The sequence below is a fragment of the Aotus nancymaae genome, unplaced genomic scaffold (genome assembly GCF_030222135.1).
Source record: "Aotus nancymaae isolate 86718 unplaced genomic scaffold, 86718_ANA_hifiasm-v0.15.2.pri h1tg000036l, whole genome shotgun sequence".
In the NCBI taxonomy this organism is placed as follows: domain Eukaryota; kingdom Metazoa; phylum Chordata; class Mammalia; order Primates; family Aotidae; genus Aotus; species Aotus nancymaae.
The window spans coordinates 34,842,809-34,861,684 of NW_026988450.1; positions in this window are offsets into that span (position 1 = coordinate 34,842,809).

The following is an 18,876-nucleotide window of genomic DNA, read 5'->3' on the forward strand; positions in this document are numbered from 1 at the left end:
TGGCAGTTGTTTAAACATCTGAACAACTTTAACATTATTTTACGTGCAACAAGCTGAACCATAATTCCAAAGGTTAAATTCAATGGTCTAAATGACCAGTTTAAAGGTAAATTAATTATATAATTATCAGCTAGATGGTAATTTAATTATTCAAATGCACTATTGCTGGACTGTAGACTGATATATTTTTTTCTTTTTCTTTTTCTGATTGCAATTTAGTAGAACATACCAAATTTTACAACCAAAATTTACAAAGGCAAAAACACTTTGGCCTAGGCATTCCACACTTAGAACCTCCACTACAGAAATACTAACACACTTGATAAAGGACATACAAACAAGATGTCCACTGAAATATTTTTGTACTAGCCAAAACTCAGTGGCAACGGAACTATCGATAGAGAAACGCTGAAAGTAACTTATGGTTCACCTACCATGGAGTGCTCTGCACATAAATAATAAGCTGTCTTTATATGGAGAGATGAGCATGACATATTATTGTAGAAAAAATCAAATTGCAAAAGTAGAATCCAATGTTGGTAACAACAACAACAAGCTAGAATAAAATAAGTGTACCTATGTTGTGTCTGGGTTTTTTTTTTTTTTTGCTTTTGAGACCGAGTCTCGCTCTGTCACCCAGGCTGGAGTGCAGTGGTGCAATCTGGGCTCCTCTTCCTGGGTTCAAGCCTGTTTTCTAGGCTTTTGTTTTGTTTTTGAGATGAAGATTTCCCCCTTGTAGTCCAGGCTGGAGTGCAGTGGCATCATCTTGGCTCGCTACAACCTCTACCTCTGGAGTTCAAGCAATTCACCTGCCTCAGCCTCTTGATTAGCTTGGATTACAAGCCCATGCCACCATGCCAGGCTAATTTTTGTAATTTTAGTAGAGATGGGATTTCACCATGTTTGCCAGGCAGGTCTTAAACTCCTGACCTCAGATAATCTGTGCACCTTGGCCTCTCAAAGTGCTGATATTACAGGGGTGAGCCACCGTGCCTGGCCTATATGTATCCTTTTTAAACACTAATGTAGGAAGATTATACATGCTCTTCTATATCTTGATTTCTGTAAGTTAACAAATAGCTCATAGAGATCATTTTATATTTATGTATTGAGATTTAACAATTTTTTTTTAGTGGCCAAGTAACATTATTATTTATTTGAATTTTCTCTTTTATTTCATATTTTTATCTGTGCCTTTTTTTTTTTTTTTTTTTTGAGACAGACCTCATTCTGTTGCCCAGCCTGGAGTACAGTGCGGTGATCTCTGTTCACTCCATCCTCTGCCTCCCAAGCTCAAGCAATTTTTCTGCATTAGGCTCCTAAATAGCTGGGATTACAGGCACGTGCCACCACACATGACTAATTTTTCTTGTGTTTTTAGTAGAGACGGGGTTCACCATGTTAGCCAGGTTGGTCTGGATTTCCTGACCTGGTGATCCACCCGCCTCACCCTTCCAAAGTGCTGGGATTACAGATGTGAGCCACTGTGCCAGCCAGTGGCCAAACAATGTTCTATTGTAATGATACACTATGATTTTGTGTTTTAAATAATGTTGCAGTGAGTATCTTTGAATATACCCTTTTGTGCATATATGTATGAGAGGTATAAATTCTTAGAAGAGGAAGTGTTGAGTTGATGGGAATGTGTGTTTAAAATTGACATAGATATTGACAAATTGTCCTTTAAAAGTCTTATGCCAATTTATTGTCCTCCCAGCAATTTAGGAGTACTGATGTTTTAGTACTTGTCACACATCCAGTTATTTTGTAACCGAATAGGTGAAAAATGGTACCTCTCTATAATTTTTATATGTATTTATTTTAATATGAGTGAGACAGATTTTTTTTTTACAATTTAAAGTCATTTATATTTTCTTAAAAATCAGGTTTAAATATTCTCTGATCATTTTCTTTTGGTTCTTTAAATTAATTTGTAGAAATGTTTCTATATTCGGGAAGTTATCAACTTTACAATGACATAGCTTGCATTTTTTTTAAACTCGTGTCTCATTTGCCATTATGCTCTTATTTTTACATGTTTTTAGGTCCTGCAGAAACTTTTATTTATTTTTCTCTTTTGTTAGACGGAATCTCACTGTCATCTAGGCTGGAGAGCAGTGATACAATCTGGGCTCATTGCAACCTCCACCTCCCAGGCTCAAGCTATTCTCCTGCCTCAGCCTTCTGAATAGCTGGGATTAGAGGCACCTGCCACCATGCCCAACCCAGTCATTTTATTTTATTTTTTGGTATTTTTAGTACAGATGGGGTTTCACCACAATGGCCAGGCTTCTCTTGAACTCCTGGTCTCAAAGTGCTCCACTTGCTTTGACCTCCCAAAGTGCTGGGATTCTGGTGTGAGCCACTGTGTCTGGCAGAACATTTTAATTTTTAAGTATTAAAACATATTTTAAAAATTTTCTGAGATCTGAGTTTGCCTACATAGAAATGGATTCTCCACTTCAAAGCTAGATAATCAATTTTTCTTTGTAGTTCGGGGAATCTGTTTATTTGTCTGCATTTAAATATTAGAACCGCTTGAAATGTTATTTCGGTGTAAAAATTGCAGTAGAAATTTAATTTTACTCCTCATAGTTCATCACTGTATCAAACTATGAATTAATTAATCCTCTCTTTCTTCGCTGAATAAATGGATGCTGTCTCCTTAGCAAATTTCCAAAAGGCAAAGGAATATCATGTAGTCAACAGAAGGTGATTTATTTATGTTGTCATTTATTTACCTAGATTGAAATAATTTTCAGATTTTCATAAAATGCTTTCTTTTCTCTCCCAGGAATGGCTCACCCCCATCATGCTGGCAGTTAATCAAATCATAATGCTCCCGAGAATGAAAATGCAATTTAAATAATGCTGCATTGTTATTACGGTTGTTATTTACAACTAAGCTGATACCTACATCGTATTTTTCATACGTACCTGGATAAGCTTTAAATGTGCTCTAATTCACTGTTGTTTTGAATTGCATTTTTTTAGTGTAAGAAAATTAGGCAAACAGGATATCTATCCTCATTTAAAACCATAACATCATCTAATAGAAGTATGTTCTTTAACCAGTTAGATCATATTTATTTGACCTTTTTCTCCCAAGCCACAGATGCCTAGGGAAAGGGAAGAACTGTCGCAGGGGGCTGTTTTTTTTTTTTTTTTTTGAGATGGATCTCGCCGTGTCGCCAGGCTGGAGTGCAGTGGTTTGTTCAGCACCCAGACCATCCTCATCGGGCACAGCCTGCAGAGCGACCTGCTGGCCTTGAAGCTGATCCATAGCACCGTGGTGGACAAGGCCGTGCTCTTCCCGCACGACCTGGGCTGCCCCTACAAGCGCTCCCTAAGGAACCTCACGGCCGACTACCTGGGACGGGTCATCCAGGACGGCCAGGAGGGGCACAGCTCCAGCGAGGACGCCAACGCCTGCCTGCAGCTGGTGATGTGGAAGGTCCGAGAGCGCGCCCAGACCCAACCGTGCCACGCGGCCTCCTCTCTCGCCGCCCTGGCCTGTCCTTAGCCCCAGGCCTCTCCAAATCTGTGTGGTCAATCCCGAGTGCTAACCCTGCCCACCTCGCGGCAAACCGAGGGAAACTGGAGGAGCCGGGGGCAGGAGAGGGCAAAAAATCCAGACTAACCAGAACCTCCGACCCCCAGTCCTCCAGTGTCCCAGCCGTGGCCACTGGCGCCTGTCCCCATCCCTCTGACCCTCACAGACCTCTGTCCTTCCACCACTTGCTTCCCCTAGCCCACCTCAACTTCCATGACCTCTGAGAACAAAGCCAGCTCCGGGCCCACCAGCCTTGGGACAGTCATTCCTCCTGGGCCTCTTCCTCTTCTGTGGGGTTTTCTGAATTCCCCCTCCCCCACCCGATGATTTCCCCCACCTCCGGAACAGGGACAGAATAAATGTTTGTGTGAATTAAAAAATTAAAAATTAAAAAATTAAAAATAAATGAAAGACTTTTGTTTCTGAATGTGTGCTTAGTTTCTGAATGTTTCTGAATTTGTTTTTTAATGAAGCACTTAGGCTCTGGAATTAGTCATCTGGGTTCAAATTCGAGTTCTACCACTTGCTAGCTTTGTAATATTGGGTAAATAACTTTTTTGTGCTTCTACTTTTTTTTTTTTTTTTTTTTTTTTTTTTGAGACAGAGTCTCACTCCGTCACCAGGCGCCAGGCTAGAGTGCAGTGGCAAGACCTCAGGTCACTGCAACCTCGGCCTCCGGGTTCATGTGCTTCTACTTTCTTATATTTAAACTGTGATCATAAGGTCATGGTGAAGAATGACTGAAGCAGCACAGGGCAAGTCTTAAAACAATCATACGTAGTCGGTATTCAATTAATGTTAACTCTATTTCTTTTTTTATAATAGTTTGTAATGGGAATTCTTGAACACCACGTCATTAATCCTTGGAACAATCCAACAGGTAGGTAAGTAAATCTTAATTTTATACTTAAAGAAACCATGTGGCTTAACTTGCCCAAAATAATAATGATCGTAATGAGTACTGGTTGTGTGTTCATTATGTACTTGGTACTTTGCACATATTAGCCTGGACAGTTCTCATAATAGTTGGGAGAGATATAGCATTCTTATCCCCATTTTACAGATGAAGAAACTGAAGCACAAGTGTTAAGTAGTTTATCCAAGTTATCCTAGCTAGAATTCAGGTGCGGGCAGTCTGGCTGCAGAGCCCCTGCTCTGTCTGTCCACTGCACTATCTGACCTCCCAGGGCTGTATATTGTAAGAGTCTAAGTGGATTCTTCTACACAGACCAATAGATTACAGTGACTGAATCAGTCAACTTCCAACAGGGGTCCAAGAGAGAATGAACCATCATGCCTCTCTAAATCCATGTTTCTATTTTGAGTCTTCAGTGAGAGATGAGCCACTAAGTAGCTAATTGTGCTGGATTGGTTTGTTTTATACCTGTGTAGGGTGTGTGTGTGTGTGTGTGTGTACACACAAGTAAATTAAACTGGTAATTTGAATGTTCAAATTACCATTAATTTAATTTGTGTATGTGTGTGTGTATGTGACTACACACACACAAAGACACTAACTGTACTACAACAATAACTTAGTGAAGACCTGGATTTCCAATTTGTCAGACAAATTCAGGAAAGCACTGAAGTAGGGCATTTCTGATGTATTTTACCATTACTGAAATTTTATTTTCCTTTATAACTTAGATGTCTTATGTGGAGAACTAATTAATAAAAGTCTTTCTAATATGAGTCTGCAGTTATTTCTTCAATCTAAAGTTGTAACAGAACTTTAGAGAACACAAATATTTTAGGCTAACCATGGTTGTTGTTTAAACATCTGAATAACTTAAAAGTTATTTACATTTAAAAAGCTGAACTATGATTCCAAAGGATAAATTAATGATAATTCAATCATTTATTTATTTATTTATTGAGACAGAATCTCGCTCTGTTGCCAGGCTGGAGTGCAGTGGCACTATCTCGGCTCACTGCAACCTCTGCCTCCCAGGTTTAAGTGATTCTCCTGCTTCAACCTCCCGAGTAGCTGGGACTAGAGGCTCAGGCTGCCACACCCAGCTAATTTTTGTATTTTTAGTAGAGACAGGGTTTCACCACATTGGCCTAGATGGTCTGGATTGCTTGATCTCATTATCTGCCCTTCTGGCCTCCCAAAGTGCTGGGATTATAGACGTGAGCCACCTGGCCTGGCTGATAATTCAGTTATCTAAATGACCAGTTTAAAGGTAATTTAATTATGCAAATTACTCTCTGGATGCAATCTAATCATTCAAATGACCAGTTTATTTTAGTTATGCGTGCGCACGTGCGCGCGCGCACACACACACACACACATATATAAAATATCCAACTTTTATGTAAAATATTCAACAATAATAGCCAATTCAACATTTACTTTTGACCTTTTGTAGGCTATCAAGTACAGGAGTTGGCAGGGCACATGCTTCTAACTGATTCTAGCACAGTAACTCACACTGGCCTGTGTGAGCACACACATACACACACACCATAATTGTTCCAGGTGGTGAGCCTGTGATGCAAGCTGGCCAATCAGAATTTTCCCTAGGGCTTTTCAAACTAATGGTAGGAGGAAGAAGACTCTTTTACTCTTTGCTAATGGAACTTATTAGGATATGAACTCAGAAGTGTCTCATTTCTTAGAAACTGAGAAGAGGGGCTCATGGAAAAGCCCACTGAGCTAATGGAGCTGACGTGCAGCAAGATGTGGAGGAGGAGCGTGATTACGCTCTGGTGACCTTGAAGTTCCTGGTTTTCTAAGGCCACTGCTGCACCTTCCTCTCTCAAACTGGCTCAATTTTCCCTTTCTGTTTATTGTAGTTCCTGTTAGGATCTGGGAGCTTGCTTCCTGTAAATACAAAGAAGTAGTGCAAATGTGATCCTGGATGGCACTCCGTGTTAGAGAGAATGCTTACATTCACTGGTGCTGAGCTGTAGACTGACAAAGTCTTTTCTTTTTTGATGGCAATTTAGTAGAATATGCCAAATTTTACAACCAAAATTTACAGAGACAAAAACACTTTGGCCTAGACATTCCACACTTAGAACCTCCACTATGGAAATATTAACACTTTGATAAAGGACATACAAGAAAGATGTCCACTGAAATATATTTACACTAGCCAAAACTCAGTGGCAACCGAACTATCAATAGAAAAATGCTGAAAATAACTTATGGCTCACCTCCCATGGAATGCTCTGCACATAAATAATAAACTGTCTTTATGTGGAAGGATGAGCATAACATGTTATTGGAGAAAAAATCAAATTGCAAAAGTAGAATCTAAGTTTGGTAACAACAAGCTAAATTGAAATATATATATTGCATATGGGACTTTTTTTTTCCTTTTGAGACAGAGTCTTGCTCTGTCACCCAGGTTGGAGTGCAGTGGCCCTTAATCTCAGCTCACTGCAACCTCCACCTCCTGGGTTCAAGTGATTCCCCTGTCTCAGCCTCCCAAGTAGCTGAGACTACAGGTGCCTGCCACCATGCCCAGCTAATTTTTGTATTTTTAGTAGAGATGGGGTTTCACCATGATACTAGGCTGATCTCAAACTCCTGACCTCAAACGATCCACCCACCTTGGTCTCCCAAAGTGCTGTGATTACAGGTGTGAGCCACCATGACCAGCCTGTGTATGTTTTGTATGCACATGAGAACTATGTAAGAATACACACGAAGTTGTTAAAGTGGTAAGGCCTAGGGGATGTGACCAAGGGTGAGGAAAGGGAGCTGAGTACTTTAATTTTACTTTATAGCTTTCTGCATTGTTTGTATTCAAGTTGTATGTATTACCTTATTTGTTTTTTAAAAGCAATTTTGAAAAGAAGATAGTTCTATCTACTGTGTCACACCTTAGAAGCAAAATTTCTTAGAAAAGGGAGAAGGATGGCCAGGCACGGTGGCTCACGCTTGTAATCCCAGCACTTTGTGAGGCTGAGGTGGGTGGATTGTCTGAATTCAGGAGTTCAGGAGTTCAAGACCAGCCTGGGCAACACAGTGAAACCCTGTCTCTACTAAAATACAAAACATTTGCTGAATGTGGTGGCATGGGCCTGTAATGCCAGCTACTCAGGAGAATTGCTTGAACCTGGGAGGCAGAGATTGCAGTGAGCTGAGATCATGCCATGGCATTCCAGTCTAGGCAACAGAGCCAGACTCTGTCCCCAAAGACAAATAAATAAATAATAAATAAATAAGGGAGAAGGGAATAAAGTGAGCAGAGATCTTAAGGTTTGTATTCAGCTCCAACTCTAACATATTTTGTTGCTTGGAATAAGCAGATCCATCTCTCTACCTTTGTTCATCCATCTGAAAAATACGAGATTTGAATTACAGAGGTGTTAGGTCCATATATGGCCCATATTAGGTACACATGCCCAATTTATAAACACAGGTCTTTTTTATGTTTTATGTCATACACAAACACAATTTTGAGTTTAGAATAACATTTGGAATACATATATTAAACAAAATGCATGAACATTAAATATGTCTTAATTATAACATAGTGACCACGGTCCCGGCCAGAGTGGAATTTCTAGAAAGGAAGGAGGCTAATGGTCAAGTCCCTGATGAAGCAGGCAAGTGAACAGCAGCTTTCTTGCTATTTACTGATGAGCTTCTAGGTCTACCGGGAGATCCAGTCCACTGAAAATGAAGCCCTAGTTTATGGCATTTCATTGTTCTTATCAGGGCTAATAAGAAGGTCAGAGGCAAGCTGAATCACGTCTACAGACCTCCCTCTGGTCTGTTCGTTCTTTTCCCCTGGAGCAATGTGAATACCCTTAGGCAGAGCATACTCTGTCCTCCTGGACCCGAAGGTTGAACTTAACTCTCACCTACAGTTAAACACTTCACAGGTTACTGTATCTGTCAGGTTTCAGAGGTCCTGTGCATTTTGTAACTGCTTAGCAAGTGTTAAAACCACCTGTAGAGTAACAGAGCGGGGTCCCCACCCAGGGGAGGAGACATACTGGCAGTTTCTTCATGCTTAGTCAGAAGAACAAGTAAATGCAAAGACCTTGGGTCTGATTCAAATACACAGTTGCTTTGAAACAGATATGACAATCATAGATCAGATTATATATCAGTCTGTAAATTCACCATTCCACTTAACTCACTTTCCCTTTTCATGCATTGTGATTATAAAGAAAGTGCTTTTCTAAATAGAACACTGTGTTAGTGTTCTATTTTATCAAATAAATAACTGTTTCTTAGAAGTCACTTACTTGCTTGTATAAAAAGGCATCTCTTTGCAAGGGGGTCTCATACACTAAACAGCAACATTTCTGAGAATAGAGTCTCATCATCACAGCTAACTCAATGGCCAGGCATTTGGAGTAGTCCAGAAAGCCTGATCAAATAGCCTAATAAGAAATAATAATTTTTGGCTAATTCTAAATTCGAATTGTGAAAAGAAAAAAATTCGAACTGTGAAAGAAAAAAAAAGAGACTGGCACATAATTTAAACGACTCATTTTTGTACACAATTTGAGGTTGATTGAAATTACCAGAAGGTAAACCCCACAAATGCAAAGGTTTTCCTCCGGTTCATCTGCTGGTGGATCCCAAGTGCCTGAGAATGGGAGCTACCTATCCCCATCTGCACTGTCACACACAATTTACTAAAGGTACTAACATGACTTGGCTAGTCCACTGTCTTTATTAGCATAACTGTCTTACTCCAGCAGACTCTTGCCCAGGCACATAACTTAATTGTTCATTATATTAGATCCAGAACATCTATCAATTCTTCAATAGAAAACAGAGACAGATTATTAACTAAGAAGGCTCCTTTGACTCTTTTGCCTAAAAAATCCCCACCTTGCTCTTGCCATCAATTCTAAATGGTTATATCATGATCCTTACCCAATTCTAATCAAGTCTCCTCCTCTCCTCCACATTGAAAGACCCTCTTTCAACCAAACTTTTAATTCTCAACAAATTTGACCTTGCCTATGTTATCAGAGACACAACTGCTACTTGGTAGAACTGGCATTGTCCCTTACCAATAAACTCAAGAAACTCAACTTGGTCTCATCTGTGGGCTGTGTCAGTAATATTTGGGGAGGCAGCACTGAACATGTCTAGAATGGCATTGGGCACAGAGTAGGCACTCGATAAATACCTGTTGAATGAGTGAGTGGTTGCTATGTAATCAGATGTGAAGGGATTTTTAAAAGCCCTATTTAGTCTATGTCAGAAAGGAGTCAGCCCATATAAATGTCCACTGGTAGCGCAGCTGACTCTGGGAGGAGAGACACGTTACACTGTATTAATATGCTGCTGGTGACTCCATAGCTAGAGTTGGCATGTTTACCGTATTTTTTTTTTAACTTAAATTACTCTTTTTGAGTTTGAGCCAAGGAGTATAAGTCAATGGTTGATGAAAGAGCAAGAGGTGAGTGTTTTTGACCAACCCCTGTTAGAAAATGGCTGAGGTGACATGAAGGAATCATAGTTTACGTATCAATGGAAAATGTCTGTCTGTTGATTTACCTCAGATTTTCACAGGTGACATTTTGGTACACTTTACTGTTCTTTTCCAGGAAAAACACATTTTCTGGAGGGTTTTCTAAGCTCGCATTACAGTCTTCCTTGTTTTATCTGTTAAGACAGTAAGAAGTCGTCTTACCTGATTTTATACAGTTCTCATTCTCAATGGTAATTTAACTCATAGCTGCAAGCCAATGGCCAGTAAAACTCCCAACTGAATGTATTATTTAATAGAGGGGAAAGAAATTAAGGCTAAAGCCATTGTATAATGAAGAATTTAAATATGGAAAAGGTCCACTGACCACTGACCTGGAATATCAATAGGGAGCAATAGGTAAGAATTATTTCAGAAAGACTTACTTTATGTGCTAAATTAGTATTTAACATTAACCTTAACATGTAGGAGCAAGCCCTTTTACTTTTCCAATATTCCAAGATAAGACAGGCAGATAGGTCTGTTTCGGGTTTTGGGTATTTTTTAGTTTTTCTTTTAGATTTTACTGGTAGAATATACAAAGCCACAAGAGTTTAATCCAAATAATCAAAACTTCTGTATTTCATTCATTCTCCCAAGCCATTCAAGATGAAATACAAAGTAATACCTGTGAACAATTGTCTTTTTCTTTCCTTCAAAGGAAAAATAAATGCTCTGGCATTTATGAGAATTCTGAAAGACATGTTAAATATAAGACAAATAATTGGGAGGTGATGACAGAAAGATGACTTCAGGCCAAGACAGTTTACCGAAGTTCCTAAAAATTATATTCTTTTCTTGACAGAGGGTAGGGTCACTGATCGGTTACAACTTCATTACTATGTTGGTAAGAGACCTTTGTTGTCTCTGAGAGAGTCTGCATTTGGGAAACCTCACAAAGCAAGATAGACAAACTTGCAAGAGGCCAAGCCTCAAGGCAGATTCCAGGAGCTGCTCCTGCTTCCCAGCCTCCAGAGAAACCCAAATCTCCAGAAGGAAGTGATGAGGCTAGACCTTACAAAAAATCAGATCTAAATAATATCATCTTTATTTGCTCACACAGCACTGTTTGAAAAATAAATCTCTGGCATGGGTTCTGAATCTAGTATATGTTTCAGCAATTGATTTATCTTTTTCATTTCATTTTTTCTCAGTCACCATAATCAAATGTTCCTTTTCTCTATTCTTATGTTTACAAACAACTGCTTTAAAAACTTCTTTTACTACTTTCTCTCTTGTTACGTCAAACTTTATATTTTTCTGTTTATTCAGTCTTTTCCATTCTCTCTCTCTAACTTTAGCTCCCATTCCTATAAAATAATTAAAATGGCAAATATGTCCGTATTGCTAATTAGGCATTGAAAATGTACTTCTTTGCTGGGTGTGGTGGCTCATGCCTGTAATCGCAGTACTTTGGGAGGCCGAGGCTGGTGGATCACCTAAGGTTAGGAGCTCAAGACCAGTCTGACCGACATGGAGGAAACTCGTCTCTACTAAAAGCCAGGCGTGATGGTTCACACCTGAAATCCCAGCTACTCAGGAGACTGAGGCAAGAGAATCGTTTGAACCTGGGGGCGGAGGTTGTGGTGAGCCGAGATCATGCCACTGAACTCCAGCCTGGGCAATAAGAGTGAAACTACGTCTTAAATATATCTATATGTGTGTGTGTATATATATACACACACACGCACACATATATACACACACATATATACATATGTGTATCTATACATTTATATGTGTATACATATGTACATATATATGATATGTATATATACACATATATACACATATATATGAATAAAAAAGATCTATATGTGTATATACATATATACATACATGCACATATATACATACATGCACATATATACATATATATCTTTTTTCCATATATATGTATATGCATATACATGGGAAAAAAGAAAATGTACTTCTTTTCCATTTTCTCTCTCTGCCTTTAGCTCCCATATTCTATGAAATAATAAAAGTGGCATATATGTCTCTATTGCTTATTAGGCATTGAAATCGTACTTGGTGTTAACAAATCTAGCCTTATTTAATCTGCATAGCAACAGCATGTAGGAACTATTTACAAGCCTGATTTATAGTTTACAGTTTGAGGCCAGTCAAGTGATCTGCCCAAGACTGAATAGGGGCTGGTGAAAGAATGATAACTCAGATGTGTCTGACAGCAACTCCTAACCACGATGCTACACCACAGACTTCACAGTTACTTTTGGCTCCAAGACTTTCTGCATAAGACAGAACCCGCATCTTAAAAAATATTTTATATATCACGCCTGTAATCCCAGCACTTTGGGAGGCCGAGGCGGGTGGATCACGAGATCAAGAGATCGAGACCATCCTGGTCAACACGGTGAAACTCCATCTCTACTAAAAATACAAAAAAATTAGCTGGGCATGGTGGCGCGTGCCTGTAATCCCAGCTACTCAGGAGGCTGAGGCAGGAGAATTGCCTGAACCCAGGAGGCGGAGGTTGCGGTGAGCCGAGATCGCGCCATTGCACTCCAGCCTGGGTAACAAGAGCGAAACTCCGTCTCAAAAAAAAAAATATATATTTTATATAAATCATTACTGTAATTATAACTTGGAAGAAAACTAACTACAGGGAATAACCAAAGGCATTCAGTAAACTTCGCGCCCGCAAGAAAATTAAGCCCATAGATCATTGTTGCAAAACAAAACAATGTTATTAAATTATTACAGCTTTGGAACTGCCTGTTTGTGGCAAAAGATTAAACTGCCTCAAAATTTCCTGTGGCAGTCTCCCAGCTGTTATCATTTAAATATACTGAGAATTCATAAGGGTTCGAGAGGGAAACAGTGAAACCTCAAACTTGGTTTCTATTACCATTAAAGAAAAATCTACCGAAATAAGCAAGTTACTCTATCCCATCACCATCTTGAAGCACAAAGAGGCCACATGTCATCTTGAAAAGCGAATTTCAAACAGAATTGACCGATAGCTCTCTGCTTGCATTTTTCTTTCTTTCTTTCTTTCTTTCTTTTTTTTTTTTTTTTTTTGAGATAGAGTCTCACTCTGTCACCCAGGCTGGAGTGCAGTGGTATGATCTCTGCTCAAGGAAACCTCCACCTCCCAGGTTCAAACAATTCTTCTGCCTCAGCCTCCTGAGTAGCTGGGATTATAGGTGCACTCCACCAAGCCCAGCTAATTTATTTTGTATTTTAGTAGAGACAGGATTTTACCATGTTGCCCAGACTGGTCTCGAACTCCTGAGCTCAGGCAATCTGCCCACCTTAGCCTCCCAGAGTGCTAGGATTATAGGTGTGAGCCAGCGCACCTGGCCTCTGCTTGCATTTGTAAACATCCAGAGAGTACAATCAGAATGGAGATTTCTTTTCTGTTCAGAAGGACAATTTTTTTGTTAGTTGACGGGTTACAGTCAGACTTTAATATGTGAGAATGAGAGATAAAGAAGGAAAGAAATATGCCATTATCTCTGTAGGATATATACATTAAAAAATTTATTTATTATACTTTAAGTTCTGGGGTACATGTGCAGATCATGCAGGTTTGTTACATAGGTATACACAGGCCATGGTGGTGGTTTGCTGCATCCATCGCTCCGTCATCTACCTTAGGTATTTCTTCTAATGCTATCCCTTCCCAATCCCCCCAACCTCTGGTATCCCTCCCCTGGCCCCCCACCCCCTAGACCCAAGTGTGTGATGTTCCCTTCTATGTGTCTATGTGTTCTCATTGTTCAACACCCACTTATGAGTGAGAACATGTGGTGTTTGGTTTTCTGTTCTTGTGTCAGTTTGCTGAGAATGATGGTTTCTAGTTTCATCCATGTCCCCACAAAGGACACGAACTCATCCTTTTTTATGGCTGCAGAGTATTCCATGGTATAGATGTGCCACATTTTCTTTATTCAGTCTATCATTGATGGGCATTTGGGTTGGTTTCAAGTCTTTGCTATTGTAAACAGTGCCACAGTAAACATACATGTGCATGTGTCTTTACAATAGAATAATTTATAATCCTTTGGTATATACCTAGTAATAGGATTGCTGGGTCAAATGGTATTTCTATTTCTAGATCCTTGAGGAATTTTCACACTGTCTTTCACAATGGTTGAATGATACACTCCCACCAACAGTGTAAAAATTTCCTACTTCTCCATATCCTCTCCAGCATCAGTTGTCTCCTGATTTTTTAATGATCGCCATTCTAATGGCATGAGGTGGTATCTCATGTGGTTTCTCATGTGGTTTTTATTTGCATTTCTCTAATGATCAGTGATGATGAGCTTTTTTTCATATGTTTGTTGGTTGCATAAATATCTTCTTTTGAAAAGTGTCTGTTCATATCCTTTGCCCACTTTTTGATGGGGTTGTTTATTTTTTGTCAATTTGTTTAAGTTCTCTGTAGATTCTGGATATTAGCCCTTTGTCAAATGGGTAGATAGCAAAATTTTTTTCCCATTCTGTTGGTTGCGGGTTCACTCTATTGATTCTATAGGATATATTTTAAAGTGGAAGGAAGAAAGGAAGGGAGGGAGGGAGGGAGGAAGAAAGGGGAGGGAGGGAGAGGAAGCAGGGAGGAAGGGAAGGAGGCAGTGGGGAGACAAGGAAGAAAGGAGGGAGAGAGGAAAAACAAGAAAGACCTAAATAGCACTAGTTAGTGAAGGAATAGAGCAATAGGACATTTGTATCAGACATTTTGTGAAGAAAATGCAGATTCTAGGTTGAACAATTCTCTAAAGAGACCTACAAAATACAACAAATATCCTTAAGTTGTATACTTTGTTTCCAACTAGAAAATATTAACATGTCTCTATTTGTAGAACTTATAAGGTCTAGCAAAAAGGTACAATGGTAAGATGAGAGTCGTAATGAGATTCAGATGGAATTACAATTTAACAAACAAATATTTCATAAAGATCACAATGTTTTGTTATTTTATTTCTACTGTATTTCCAAGGGATTGTGAGACAGAAAGAGAATTGTGAGAATCTCTGGAATCTTTATATTTGAAATTTCACCTTCAGATAAAAATTGGGAGAAAGAATAAATACTCCATTAGGTATTACAGCTCTGTCACAAGTGGACTGTGACCTTAGGAAGGAAAGACATTCAGCATTTCTGGGTCCCTTTTCAATCACCATGAACCTCTGCTATAAACCCCACTTGTTTTTTGAGACTAGGTTCTGTCATCCCAGGTTGCAGTGGCACTATCTTGGACCACTGAAACCTTCACTCACCAGGCTCAAGCAGTCCTCCCACCTGAGCCTCTGGAGTAGCTGGGACCACAGGCGCACGCTACCATGCCTGGCTATTTTTTTTTTTTTTTTTTTTTGTATTTTTAGTAAAGACAGGGTCACACTATATTGCCCAGACTAGTCTCAAACTCCTGAGCTCAAGTGATCTGCCTGCCTCTGCCTCCCAAAGTGCTGGGATTACAGGTGTAAACCACCACACCTGGCCTACAATCCCACTTTTCACCAGGTAGGATGCTCTGTGCTTCACACCAGCGTCACAGAATCACCTCACAGAGAAGTCTGGTGCATCTAGCTCAACCACATCCTCCCAGCTAGGTTCTACCTTCAGGCTGAAAGAACAGACTGTGTGGTTAATTTTAGTGGCTAAAAACATTGGCATTTTCTTCATAGACAATCTTCCATATCAATTTTCAAACTTTTTGGTTTTAGGAACTTGTTTACTAAAAAAAAAATTAAGAACCCCATAAATTTGTATTTGTGTGGGTTATAGTCGTCAAGATTTATCTTACCAGAAATTACTCTGAGGAAAACTTAAAATACGTATTTATTTATCTGTTAAAAATAATAACTAACCATTACATATATGATTTATTTTTATGAAAAATAAATATATGTTACAAATAAAAAAACCTAGTGAGGAAAATGTCAAGGAAATTTTTACAAATCCTTTAGTATCCAGCTGAATAGGTCTGTTGCAACATCACATATGTAGCCTTTGGAAAACTCCATTGTAAATTCATGAAAGAATGAGAGTGAAAAAAGAATGCAACTTCTTAGTATCATTACAAAAATGCTTTATACTTCCCAGAGCTTTTGAAAGGGTTTCAAAAAAACTCCAGGAACTCCAGACTCCACTTTAAAACTGCTGTTCTATATGATGTAGTCTAAATTGTAAGGAGATTTCATATACCATTATAAAGAGTTATATATTATATTCATTATGAAAATAGCTGTTAGTAAACTTTTTTTTTTTTTTTTTTGAGATAGAGTCTCACACTGTTGCTTGGGCTGGAGTGCAGTGGCTCAATCACAGTTCACTGCAAGCTCTGCCTCCCGGGTTCACATGATTCTCTTGCCTCAGCTTCCTGAGAAGCTGGGATTACAGGTGCACACCATCACACCCAGCTACTTTTTTGTATTTTTAGTAGAAGCAGGGTTTCACTATGTTGTCCAGACTGGTCTCGAACTCCTGACCTCATGATCTGCCTGCCTCGGCCTCCCAAAGTGTTGGGATTACAGGCGTGAGCCACCAGGCCCAGCCAGTGAACTCTTTTTGTAACTAATCCTGAGAATAATAAAACAATATTTAATACTTATAAAGTACTCCCTCATATCAAGCTCTGTGGGAAGAGCTTTACAAATGTTATTTCACTTAATCCTCAAAAGATTGCGCCGCTAATGAATTACTGTACCATTTAACATGTGAAGAGACCGGGCCTCGCAGAGCTTAAGTAACTTGACCAAGTTCACATCATTAGCAGACTTGACACTTAGCCTTTGAGCTTAGATAGTCTGACTTCAGACCACACAAGATCCTAATGAGGACATCTTATTGTCCCTTTAGAAAAGGTTGCTCAGCACTGAAAATCATTATCTTACTTAATCCTTGCAAAAACTCTGTGAGAATGACTTCATAATCCTGATTTTGCTGACGGGCAAAAAAAGCCAAGTTGCACAGTTGGCATCCAGTAGGAGGAGATGCTGTTGGCCTGTATGCATCCTGTATCACTTGTCTTGGTTTCCAATGTGGACTGGTCTAATGCAGAGACTGTTCAAGGCAGGCCCCAGGTTGTGCGGAGAAAATGGCGCTTGTTTTTACCTGTATCTTAGAAACGAGGAAAAAAGTATCTAATACATACATTGATGCTTGTCCTTCATGGTACCGTTAAGTGAGTACTTAAAATGTGAGAAGCATCCTGAGGACAGAATGAATGGCTCCTGATAGAGGGTTGTTACTCTTATGGCAGATGATGAGTGTCCGTCAAGGAGCTCTATGGATTTAACACTTGTTGTGATTAGATAAAATAATACTTACAGAACAGACATGTGGTTTAAAAAGATTTCTGATAAAAAAACAGAACAAAATAAATATCAGGATGATGCAAATACTAATAATTCAGATTCAAATAAAGAAAACGGTAGACTTGACCCATTCCTTAAACTTACTGCCACCTTTTCATCAGCAATACTACAGGATTTTTTCAAAAGTCAGTTTAACCAGGACTAGAAATGAGTTGGCCTAAATATTTGAAATTATCAAGAGACTATCTGGACTATGGATTTTCATCCACTATAGTTAGTTACGAATCTCAGGAAGTAAATATTGTGCAAATGAAAACATGAAACCATCATGATTAGGAAGATACTGTAAGAAATCATCTATCCCATCTTTAAATTATTTTTTGAAATTTCTTTTCTTGATGTACATTTATAACAGATGGTATACTAGTAAGGCAGTAGAGGAATATAGTTCATTAGTCTCAAACGAGTTATATTCAACAAGTTCCTATTCACGGAAGACCTTGATTAAAATGCTTTGGCAAATCCTGCCCTATGTTTGATTAAATGGTACCTTAATGAAACTCCAGATTCTTTCCAGCTCTAATATTCTATGATTCTGATTTTTTTGTCAAAGTTCTGAATTCAGGGTGGAAGGAAAAAAACAAAATTCTATTTCACACTATTTTTTATTGTAACACACAGAAATATGGGAAATTATTTTCTGTTGAGAGCCAATGTACTCACAGAGCATTACTTGGCAAACAGTTAAGTGCCTCCCTCATATAATACATGTTTACTCATTGTTAAATGACTTCCTAGCACTTTTTAGTAGAATGTATTTGCTGTATTCTAAGTGCCTAATATCTCATTTCTCATTTTGTGCTTGTTAAGAACACCCTAAATTTCCCATACAAACCATCCTTCCCCAATAGTTCAGTCCTAAGGCTTGGGGAAATGAATTCTTTTTATGCCTAAGTCAAGTGGAACCTAACAACATGACTCAGCTCAGGTCAATGAGGAGACTGAAATGCTACTGCCTTTGTACGTGTGTGGATGGAGGGCTGCAGCTGCTGTCAGATGTCTTATTACTACATGGACTCTAAGATTGAAGCCTGGAGAGAAAAGCAGGGCAAGAGGATGGAAAAAAGTCTCTGACCAATGCGGTTCCTACAAAATTACTACTATGTGACTTTTAAATTCAGTGTTACTTAAGCTTACCAACATGTTCTCAAGACTGCTCTTCATGAAAGATCCAAAACTGACTAACGTTAAAATCTTTAAGAAAGTATGAATAAAGTATTTTCTTCTCTGAAGTTCAGACCTTTATTCCCAGTAGAAATACATTTCCAGCAAGGTGTTTCTGGGACATAAAATCTTCAGACTGGTCTCTTATCTCATGGAGAGGGAATTTTCTGTGTGATTTTCTTTTCTTTTCTTTTCTTTTTTTTCTTTTCTCTTCTCTTCTTTTCTTTTTGAGACGGAGTCTCCCTCTGACATCAGGCTGACATGCAGTGGCGCGATCTCAGCTCACTGCAACCTCCCCCTCCTGGGTTCAAGCGATTCTCCTGCCTCAGCCTCCTGAGTTGCTGGGACTACAGGCTCT